Genomic DNA, 12,764 nt, shown 5'->3' on the forward strand with positions numbered 1-12,764 from the left:
AGTTATATCGTTAGATATGGGCCTGTAGACATTTTGGACTAGGTACCCGATTTTTATCACCCGCAGGTTTCCATGTACTCTTAAATCTGTTTAATGTCTCCTAACACACATGACATTGAATAGTAAATGAACGGTTTTCCCCTTTTGAAATCATCAAGAAGTAGCCATGTCGTTTGGAACAAAGTGCAGTTTGAACATATAGTTTGTCAAATGAAAAGATGAATTACGGGGTCTATTCAAGTGAGCTTAGTCACAATGGCGGGGGAAATGTCATGTCTGAGAAAAAGGCAATATGGAAAAAAAATCATCTCTTATTCACTTCAATAAGCTTCATGCGTAAAAAACCTAAAACGTAACAAAAGGAAGATGTTCATGCTGTATCTGTCGAACACATGTAAAATGTAAACGACGCATGGGTACCCGAAATCCAGAAATATCAGGAATATTAATCAAATTTTAACAATCGTTCAAAGACTCGTTCAAAGAGTTCGAAATATTGCTATACATTGTACTATATTATTGTCTGAATGAATTAGTTTCGAATTACTGCGCAATGTCATAGCTAATAGAACCAATGGAATGGTTATATTTCATCTTTTCATGTAAATAATTTAATAGTTTTCAATTTGAAAAACTTGTAAAACACTCAGTATAAAATATTATTCAAGGGACGTATATACAGACGGCTTCAAAAATACATACTAGTGGGATAACCATTAATGTAGGAAAACCCTGCAATAATTCATAATAACGTGTCACGGATCAGGATCCTCATGGTTTATTAGGCTTACTAAAATCGGGTCAATGAATAGTATGTATTTGAATTTTTTTTTACATTGTCCAATATAATTTCAGTTTCAAGATTTAATTCCAATTGATTAAAGATCAATTATTTTGAATAATCTTCATTTTATTGACTAGGCCACTCCTTTATTTCGGTTTACAAAATGTCCACTAGGTGGTTAAAAATGAAATCGTTTAAAACAGCTTAGGCTCTTTACATTAATAGTCATCAGGTCTAATCGTTACTGATCATAGCCAATAAGCTAAGTTTAAGTGGATATTATCAAAATGTTACACGCATCGAGTATCTGTATTTAATAATCTATAGATTTGGACACTTTTAATTTGAACACCCTTAACTATATTTGGAAATGATGATTTTGTGTATTTCCTTTTCATAAAATGGCTGTTCATTTTTAAGTAATTTCCAGTGTTTTGTACATAAAAAGATACCCATACTATCAAACCTTGGTCTTTAGCCGACAAATATCGTGTAAAAACTGTGTTAGCACAAACGATTATTTGTTTGGAATTATATTTATGTATTTTCATAGTGGTAAGAAAACAACTGGTGGTAATTTAAGATAGCAAAATAACTTATTTATGTGTTAAATCCATAATTGAAACTGCACTGTACTGACATTAATTTTATGCCTTGCAAGTATTTCTATCAAATATTTGGCAAGCAGAAAAACAAATGATTAAATGTCCGAATAATTAGACGTTATACTAACAATTGCACTGAATAACAAGGATAGTGCATTTATTACTTTTTGACACAGAGAAATCGAATAAGATGGAACTGCAAAAACCATTAAATGTTCAACACTCAGCGTGTGACATGACTTGGCCGTCCACACAATTACATTTTCACATGCACTTTCTTTGCTATACATGCTCGTTCAATAAACTCATCTGTGAATGCCTTTAACGCTGGAAGACATAGAGATTTTTAGGGGCACATCTTTGTGCTCCCACCACCAGACTTTAAATTATGCAACAAAATATTAATGCAATAATCATTTTTAGTAGATATTTTATACCGGTAGATAATAATATTGTACAACCATTTTTTTGTTTGCTTTTTTGTTTGTTTCAATAATTTGTAATGATAGAATCAGACATTTTCTATAGAAATGATACACTTGTCATTAAAGCAAATAAACCAGAGTTCATAGTGTTGATTATATGCATCAATTAATGATGCGTCATTAGGTGTGATGAGATCTCTTAGTACCTAGCTTAAATTGGGAGTTGACCTTGACCTTTAAATTTAAATGCTAAACAATCCCAGGAATTAATATTTAGGCACAAAGCATGCTTTTGAATCATTCTTCATGAAATATCTCATACTACATCTCTGACAGTGCTGTTATGGTCAAATTTGAAATGATCCACTGTCCTTATTAAAGAGTAATTAAACAAGCATGTCTTCCACAATGACATGTCCCGTAAAAGAGGGTCTTACTTAACTGTTTATTTAGACATATTCGTGTCCACCCGAAACTGGTTTTGGAGCTAATGATCAATTTATAACAAGGGAGATAATTGGACAATGGTAAGTGCTAAGTTGCAAACCCTTAAAATCTAACTGACATATATAGTATTACCATATATGAGCAAATTGTTCCTGGCTTTTGAATATAAAGACTGTGTTTCTTAATAATGGTCATTTTAATTTCTTTGCACAACAACGACTAAAATACGACAACAATGCTTCTGTACAACTACAATACTAAAGTTATATGGAAGGAAAAAGTGGGCCTGTTGTGGTGATCGAACCCAGGAAATGGCATCAATCCGATGCTATAGGCAACAAAGTGTGTTACTGAGGTATCCCGATTTTAATAAATTGTTTAAACAGATTAATAAACACCTTATATGAACCGTGGTTACAGTCATGTACTCGATTACAATGCATCATATGGTATAAAAGCACTGGTTTATAAACAGTATGCGGTCTTATTTAACACTTTAGCAGATTATTGAGAAAAACTTGGGCTGTTTTAATGTTTGAAACTTTCCGTAGCATTATCGTGAATGAATTATTGTTGACGTGTCGGAATACGTTAGAAATAGGTGAACACAGGGTTTATGTTTTGCTACAATGATATTTTAATTAATACAACTGGAAAATTGTGTTCAGCAAATCAACTTAATAAAACTTATGCTTCACAGAATATGTGGACTACAAAATTACTTTCCGTCTGACAAGGCCCAGATCTTTGCTACTTTATTGTAAATATATGTTCTTATCAATTGCTTAAGTACAATTGCAAATGAAATTATACAAACTAAATTCATGTAGTATGTACATTTATAACATGTATGAGTAAAACACAACAAAAAAGCACTGTAAGCGTTTATTGATGTGCAAAAACAACATTAAGTATTGTATAAACTGAAATTTAAACAAATATTGGTCAAGCAGCGATAACTGTCGGAGAAGTGGAAATAATTATTACGGTGTAAAATAAACGGAAAATACGCTTTCCAACTTCACACACACACACGCGCGCGCACACACACACACACACAACAACAACAACAACCACAACAAAACCAAAGCAACAACAACAACAACAGAAATACAGTGTTGTTCCCTCACAGACAATGAAACGTTTTGATTTTTTGAAAGAACAGAGACAATACCATTTGCTAAATATCACCTTAAATTGTATTGACAATGAGAAAAAACACTGATAACGCATTAAAACGGTTATACATAATTCGCGCACATTTACGGCCATAATTAATATCGAATCAGCTTGTATTAAATGACACGGTGAGAAAAACACAGAACATGCACAATAACGGTCAATAAATATCGCAAAAGCTTTTATTATAAGACAATTAGAAAAACACAGAACACGCATTATAACGGTAATGATGAATGTTACCTATGCTTGTATTATATGACAAAAAGAAAAACACAGAACACGCATTATAACGGTCATGATGAATGTTACCTAAGCTTGTATTATATGACAAAAAGAAAAACACTGACCATGCACAATAACGGTCAATAAATATCGCATATCTTGTATTATAGGACAATTCGAAAAACACAGAACACGCATTAAAACGGTAACGATGAATGTTACCTAAGCTTGTATTATATGACAAAAAGAAAAACACTGACCATGCACAATAACAGTCAATAAATATCGCATATCTTGTATTATATGACAATGAGAAAAACACAGAACACGCATTATAACGGTCATGATGAATATTACCTAAGCTTGTTTTATAGGACAATGAGAAAAACACAGAACACTCATTATAACTGTTATAATAAATGCCACTTAAGCTTGTATTATATAGCAATGAGAAAACCACAGAACACGTATAATAACGGTCATAATATATTTTATTTAGCCTTAACATGGACTATATGATAATGACATAAACACAGAACACGCATAATTACGGTCAAAATAAATGGTGCATATGCATATGAAATATAACAATGACAAAAACACAGAACACACATATTAACGGTCATAATTAATTTCGCTTAAGCTTGTATCATATGACAATCAGAAAAAAAATCACAGAACACGCATAATTTCGTTCTTAACAAACTGGATCGACATAAAAGCGACAATAACACGACGATCTTTTACACTTATTACACTGAGCGAAGACATTTATTTAAAAGAAGGAGAGTGTTAACGGATATATCAAAATGATTCACAACTTTTAAAATACAAACAATAAACTCCGTAATGTTCAGTTAAAGTTATATATAAAATATGAACTAAATACAATATCTGAAATGGTTCTTATTGGAAGTTCTTTATGTTATGTTCTAAAACAGCTAATAAAAACCTTTTCAGATGATAGCAGTATGATTTTGGGGACCATTCATTCGATTTTAACATTGTATATTAGACCATATCAATAAAGTCTTCTTTGTTCATATAATCAACTTTTTTGCATTTTTATTAGATATGAATAAGAAAAGGAGACCAAAAAGTGATTAATACTTATTATAAAAGAATTGCATCGTGATAAATGATATAAGTCATTGAATATGCGTTTGTTTTATCTCACATCTTTAATGTGAATCAAACTGTAGTTCGACATCGTTTTCATGAAGTTTAAAACAGAGTTTACTATTCCGCTGGACATCCGGTAAAGTCTAGCCGGACTCCAATGTGGTTGTGCCAGGTTTTTGGTTCCAGACGCATACACTTTGCGAGGATAGCATGGTCGAACTCATGGCTGAAAAACGTGTCTCTGTCGTTGTTGCCACTGAAATACTACAGAAACGTCTGCTGTGATATCATTGCCTTTATCATGCCCCCTCTCGGATTTTTGGGCGCTTAAAATCGAAAGAAATCGGAGAATAAAAAAAGTCAATTACCATGATAAATGTGTCTATGCTTGATGCGGACGGCATCCAGCCGCCATGGTGTGTCAAGGCGTTTCGAGAAATGGCATATAACATCGGGCTGTATGTTTTTATGGTATAATCCATCCACGAGGAGATCCTTGAAGAAACAATATGAGAAGCCACGTGACCATTCTGGAACATACGTCCCATTGGGCTCTTGCAGACTGAAAAACAAATGTGTCAATCGATATGTGTTTGCTAGGAAATGATATCCTTAGTCCAGTGTCATAGTGGTAGTTAATTCTTAGCCTAGTGCCATAGTGGTAGTTAATTCTTAGCCTAGTGCAATATTGGTAAGTTTATTCTTAGTCTAGTGCGATGGTGGTAAGTTTATTCTTAGTCTAGTGCAATAGTGATAAGTCTATCCTTAGTATAGTGCAATAGTGGTAAGTTTATTCTTAGTCTAGTGCAATAGTGGTAAGTTTATTCTTAGTCTAGTGCAATAGTGGTAATATTATTCTTAGTCTAGTGCGATGGTGGTATGTTTATTCTTAGTCTAGTGCAATAGTGATAAGTCTATCCTTAGTCTAGTCCAATAGTGGTAAGGTTATTCTTAGTCTAGTACAATGGTGGTAAGTTTATCCTTAGTCTAGTGCAATAGTTGTAAGTCAATTGAATATCAATGCAATGATCAAAGGTTTTGTCACCGACATCCACTTAAATATTTTCATTAACACTTTATTCCTTAACGATGGCTGTTGTTTCAATTTCACATTATTTCTGTATAAAGTGCAATGGCATTTCCATTCGAAATCGTATGCATTTGTTCGATTTTTCTGTCCTGTCATTGGGCGCAAGAATATTAATGGACAGGGCATATTTACTACGGAACTATTTTTAATGAAATCATAGTGAAATTATTGGCAACCTGCAAAACTAAAATCTGCAGTAAAATGTAAGTAAAATGAGCAACAACAATTTGATTGAATTTAATGTAGATTTTGATTTCATGATGGATGTAATAGTTGAAGTATATAAGCAAATGATAATGATGACGATTTATTTCTTAGTTTTGAAATGATATTTTGTAATAAAAGCATCTGACAAAACAAGAAATCGAGGAAATGAAACAATAACATATTAAAGCGCATCCAGCAACGTCCAGAAGAAAGAGCTCAGTTCAACACTAAGACTTCTCGCGTCCTCTGGCTTTCCTTACGCGAAAGGATGGCGGACACCACTCAATTTGAACAGCCCCATGCATACCATGCACCAATAAAATGCATAAAGTTGAATTTTAATCCATGATTGTTACTCAAATATTGTGTGCTTGACGCGATACCGGGATAATTGTAGCAGTAAAACTTGATAATTGACGACTATATATGCCAAAGGGCACCCAATATCGACCAAAGTCGGCCAATCCAAAATCCTGCCGTTTTGATTGGCTACTGATTTGCCAAATACGGGACAAGAGGATTGGGCCATTTTCATTGGATGTCGAAACCCGCTCTTCAATGAAAATGTTATAAATCATTTAAAAAGTCAGCAATTTTGTTTGCCGTTCAACAAACTGTTTTGAAAATTGTGTGCCTTGTTTGAACATATTCGGAACTACTAGCTTATTTGATTCTTCAATCAGCTCGTACGGTTTGATTCGTCCTATTGGTGGATTTTATGACAAATATAGTTTGGAAACCGACAAATTGGACGATTTTTAAACTTTTGGCAAAGGATTTACGAAAAGAAACCGGAAATACATGCTTGCCGAGCCTGTACAGATCAATCGGCTTTATTTCATTAGTGTATGCAATGTTCTTATAAAGGATGAAGGTTGAAAGCAGGGAAGTACTGTCGAAAAAGCAGGAATTGAAAATGTAAACAGGCTTCAATAAAATAATAAGAAACTCTAATGTTTATAACCAAAATATCGAAGCATACGTTATAGTTAATTAACAAAAACTCATTAATTAGGTGGTTTCATATTTGCCGAGTTATATACTCTCAGTTAGCGGTATTGGCCTTCTCCCTTCGGGCAAATAACTTGGCAAATATGAAATCTCTATTATATAGCATTATACTATTGACGATACATGTAGTTATGGTCGTGTCATTCATTGGTGCATGTTAAAAAGCAAAAGAAGTTCTAATTGTTCGTATACTTAGAACATCTTGAAATTAAAAAAGTTGGTTTAACAGATAAGTTAAACTCGCAAATGTTTGTTGTTTAAATCTATGTATCTGATATTTTAATCTACGATATTTTACTGAGTAATTTTCGTCAGAGCAAATTGAAAATGTTTCATGAAAACTTTAAAACTATATTCGAATGTCCTTTAACAACATGACAATTGGTACGTATTGGAGTTTTAGCTACGAGTGCTGTTTCCATGGTTTCAATTTCAATAATATGATGATGTCCAAATCAAACACATTATCTAAGTTCCATTATACACCCAGACGAGATTGCTTACCGGCTCAATTTACTCAATGCTTTTTTATGCTAGCTATTAAAATGAATTCATACTTGTCTGCATCGGATTCATACTGTTGTATCGACCGGTACAGGTTCCCAGCTTGTGAAAGAGTCCATGTGACAAACCCATTTAGAGAGGAGGCGCAGCCGGATACTTAGACACATGTATGAGTTTCGGAGATTAATTATGAAAACGTATTTATCATAAAACTTAAACATAAGTTACCATAATATGGAGCAGGGCAGAACTTCGTGATGTTGCAGTTATCCCCTTGCAGACAGGTATACATTGCCATCGATCCGTTGGGTGAGGACGCACATATAGTTCCGGTAGAACAGATTTGCCCTTAACACGAACACAGGGAAATCTGAAAAAGGCAAAGACAGCAATAGCTTTCATAAAGGCAATTAGAATTATAATTGCCTGAGGATCCCTAATGCAGGTTAGGACTAGGGCCAAAAAAAGTATATATACAATACATATAAATTGCATTGCCCAAGTAGCAAGCAAAAACATGTACCGCTGTGGTAATGGAACTAATTGCAGTTGTAGGCAAATAATTGTATACCTACGGAACACTTGGACCGCTGAAACAGGCAAACAAAGATAATAGGTATTATCGATGGCAAAGGTACTGCGGAATCAGGCAAACACAACTTTGAATTACTTTTCAAAGTACCACCAAAGCAGACATTATGACTAAACTATTGTTGCCACTAAAGCAGATAAACACATCTATAGAAATTATATGTTTTGAAGAGTGCCGAAGAATCCATGAAACATACAAACACAAGTATAGCTGTGATAAATTTCGCAAGAGACAAGCGAAATAATGTTGCAAGTGTCAGTGAAGCAAGCTGATAAACGTGTAGCTATGATACTTTTCCCAAATATGGCTGACGTAAATCAAACTTATAGCTGTTTCAATATTTTTCAAAAACCGTTGCAGCAGACACGCAAACGAATAGCTTGTTGTTGTGGTGCATGCAAACAAAGACAATGTTTTATTACTGGACGAAGTACATGTGAAGCAGACAAAATGAGAAATGCTATAATGCACCTGTCCATGCGTCGGTGAAACAGACAAACACATATAAAGCTATTATATACTTTCCCGAGTACCGGTAAAGCAGGAAATTACATATATTGCTAATATTCATTTCCCAAGTGCCAATGAAGCAGGTAAACACATATACTGATAACAGCACGTTCCCAAAAGGCGCTGAGGCAGGTTAACACTGATATAGCTATTAAACAGTTTCCCAAATGCCGCTGTAGCAGGAAACACATATACAGCTAATATACACTTTCCCATGTGCCGCTGAAGCAAGTAAACACATATACAGCTTATATACACTTTCCCATGTGCCGCTGAAGCAGGTAAACACATATACAGCTAATATACACGTTCCAAAATGCCGCTGAAGCAGGAAAACACATATACAGCTAATATACACTTTTCCAAATGCCACCAAAGCAGGAAAACACATATACAGCTAATATACACTTTCTCAAATGCCGATGTAGCAGGCAAAAATACATGGAGATAATACATGCTTTTTTGAGTGGCACTGTTCAAAGCAGGTACATGATCGCATAGATATTTTACACTTGCCAGAAAATCATGAATTAGACCAAAAAGTATAAAGTAACACTGTTCTAGGCAAACCTTGCGAATTACTTTTTGGAGCAGGAAAACCAAGTCATAGTTATAAGATTGTATTCCATATTTGCACAAACACGTCTGCTGATGTCTATTCAAGAAACGACGTTTAGGTAAACGTTTCATTACTTTTTCTCTAACTCTTCATGTTGTGTTATTGTGTGTGTGTCTCTACTGTCTTGCATTGTGTCGCTAAACAGGGATGTGCTTGCCTGGCCCTTGTAGTTTCACTGTATCATCGGCAATTTAAGATGTGTTGCCCACGGACTAAAATTTATCGGATAAGTTTTTTATGTATGTATTTATACGTAATATTGTATTCCAACACCATGACCTTTATATCCACCTCAAACAATGAATGGTCCTATAAACGACAACGACCTTTAAAGGTTTTCTGACTCTATTTCGAATGTGTAATGGTTCAGAAAAAGACGTTTATGTTTCAAGTGTATATTTTATAGAATTATTGAATCATGACAGTAAATGGTTTAACTCTAGAAGTCGTACATTTATAAACTTTGGTTTATTATTCCATGCGGTGAATTTATACGGACACACTTTCGCTAAAGTATTTCTATGTGGACATATATTTGCACGGATATTTAAAATTCACTATTCGCGAAAAAAACAGAATATCAAACGGTGAGCACAAACCTCTATTCCTTCCATCTCCGTGATATCGACATGGACTACTCCTTCATATGTTCTGAAGTTTCTCCGATCAACTGTACGGTCGGATTCGTCGTTTAGGTCACATTATTTTTTGCGACTGGTGAAAATTGATTGACTGAAATTGTTTGTCCCGTAAACACTGGACTTCGCATACTTCTAGCTTGCTTGTTTTAAAATTGAAATAGAATAGAGTCACGTTGGTGTTCTCGGAGCGCGGCTCTGTATGCCCGGACCTGAAACACATCCCACTAACTTTACAAAAGAAAATCGCAAGAAGGTATAAGTTGGTACGCATTGTTCGCTGTTAATGGCGTTTGTGTCATAACAAATTTAATTTCATCTCCTTCAACACTATTTCCGAATATGACTGTTTGATATTTTTGTAATTTCAAAATCGGCACTCCGTAGATGGCCACTTTAGGCCGGTATGATAAAAGCCATTCTGCTCACTGTTCCCGGAGCAGTTGTGAAATACTTGGGTAAGGATCATCCAATTAAACAAGCATTAAATATTAAAAATGTATATTTCTCTATGTGGGTTTTTTCCAGACACAATCATTATTTATGTACAATACCAGATAGAGTGGAAATGATTTATATGTAAGAAAATCATTACTAACAAGCTTGACAATAGGTTTTCATAAAAATACCCTGCATATTATATTACCTTTGAACAAGGATCATTTTTTTCTAAAAGTAATGACTCTTCACTTGTGAATCTTAATTACTTATGCAATATCATACTTCACTGGTAATGAATTTGAAATTTGTTAAACATGAAAAACGGTAAAAAACTTCAGTTAATTAACACTACGATTTTAATGTTTGAGAATTTTTTTCCAGTTATATCGGCATACATCAGAGGTTGTTTTTGATGGAAAAAGAGCGAGGTGTTGCGAATGGACAAGCTTTATCTACATTCAACTTACTACGTCTTTAACGAACTTCACTGGATTCGCGAATTGAATCCATTTGAATGCTGGCTTATCGGAATGGAAAATAATTAAATTATTATTATTTATGAGAAAGACATATGTTCATAGAGTGATATAATACACTGATGACATTGATGACCGTAGTTCAGACAAACTGTTATAGAATTTGGACAAACAAGGCGTATACTATCAACAGTAACTTGTTATTCTGGTAGGCTATCTATTAAATGTCTATCAACATTTCTTTTAAGATATCTGAGATTGGTTTTGCACCTTACAATATAAATAGGTATTACTAACAATCAGAAGGAGCTCCAAATGCCACTTAATGCTCCCGTTTTAGTTTAGTAATAAGTAGTTGTACTTTAAGCCATTTATCTGATTTCTGAATCTGGCCTAATTCTAACATAAACGAATATAAAAGCAAGTTTCTTATCACCTCTTTAGAAAAGCGCCTGCAGACAGAGTTCTGATGTAACCTATAGCTTCTTCACAAAACATGTCATCAAGTTTATTTTAGGGTAAGGACTGGCTCAAGTAATCAGAGTTATGTTCAAAAACTTTCCTGTAAAATATTATTGTATGCGTTTTATGCTTGTTTATAATGGAATAACTGACAGGTGGCGTTTTATAAGTACGAGTGGTGTAAACGCACGGATATTTCGCGCGCAAATCAATGTAAAGCCATTCAGCGCTGGTACGCCGATACATCGATTCAATCGAATGTTAAATTTTACAAACAAATGAATAAGGTTAAATTGTTCTATTACTATGCCATTTCATCATATGAATAATCTATTTGTTCTCACTTGTATACATAGCGTTGTAAGTTTCACTTGTATCACTTGATATAGTACGTATACATAAATCATATAAACGATTTGGTTTTTATACATCATTGTTAAGGAATATGGGTGATTGGGCCAAGTGGTACGTGACAAATCCTGGAAATCTGGATGCCAAACGGACAAAGGTTTCTGAGATTTCCCCAAAAGGAGGTTTTTAGCTCAGGTATTCCATGAACAGTCGACCACGTCTGTAAGCTCCAGTTTTGTCGGGCATGTTGTCACCTAAACAAACATTGCTCATATTGAAAGTTTATAATGTATGTGTTAATCGATTTCCCAAATCGCTGCACTATGACATCCAAAAGCTACAATTAAAAAGTATTGATGTGTTCGCCTATTCTAGGAGGTTATACACATTTTTTAAGGGAACATGTCTGTAAAATGGCTGGAATTAAGTATTGTAATGTTAACCACCGAACTCAGTCTTTGTTAGACAACATAACATCCTAAAATACCGTTTCCTTTATGGAAATTTGTAATTGTGACTATGTTGGGTAAACGTGACAAAGAACTAAGCATTTTCCCTATATATCATATTGGGTAGATATGTTTGTCAAAGTTAACTCATTGTAAACTTTAACGTTGTTAACGCTCAAATAAGTACTTTCTTAAACGGTAATGAAAACGCTTGTGATATGCTGTATTTCTACCCAATACCTATATCTACCCAAGTTTATAAACGCAACCCTATGAAAGGATCCATAAACTCTCCCTTTTACAAACTTTGGTCAAGATATGTTAACCCTTACTAATATTATTCAGTTTCAACCGTTTTTTTTCTCTATTTTTTGTAACAGTGACCTTGACCGTGACTCTAGGGACCGCACACGCAACCCTATAAGGTATCCATAAACTATTCCTATCGACCAAGTTTGGTCAAAATATGTCAACCCTTACTGACATTATTAATTTTCATAGGCGGGTTTGACGCCGCCTGGGGCCGCCCGCCCCGCCGAACAACGATGTTCGTCATTCAAATAACCAGGATTCACTATGTGAAAACCTGGTTAATAAAGGGGGCGACTGGGTAGGAAAATGATTATT

The sequence above is a fragment of the Mya arenaria genome, chromosome 16, assembly GCF_026914265.1.
Source record: "Mya arenaria isolate MELC-2E11 chromosome 16, ASM2691426v1".
Lineage (NCBI taxonomy): Eukaryota > Metazoa > Mollusca > Bivalvia > Myida > Myidae > Mya > Mya arenaria.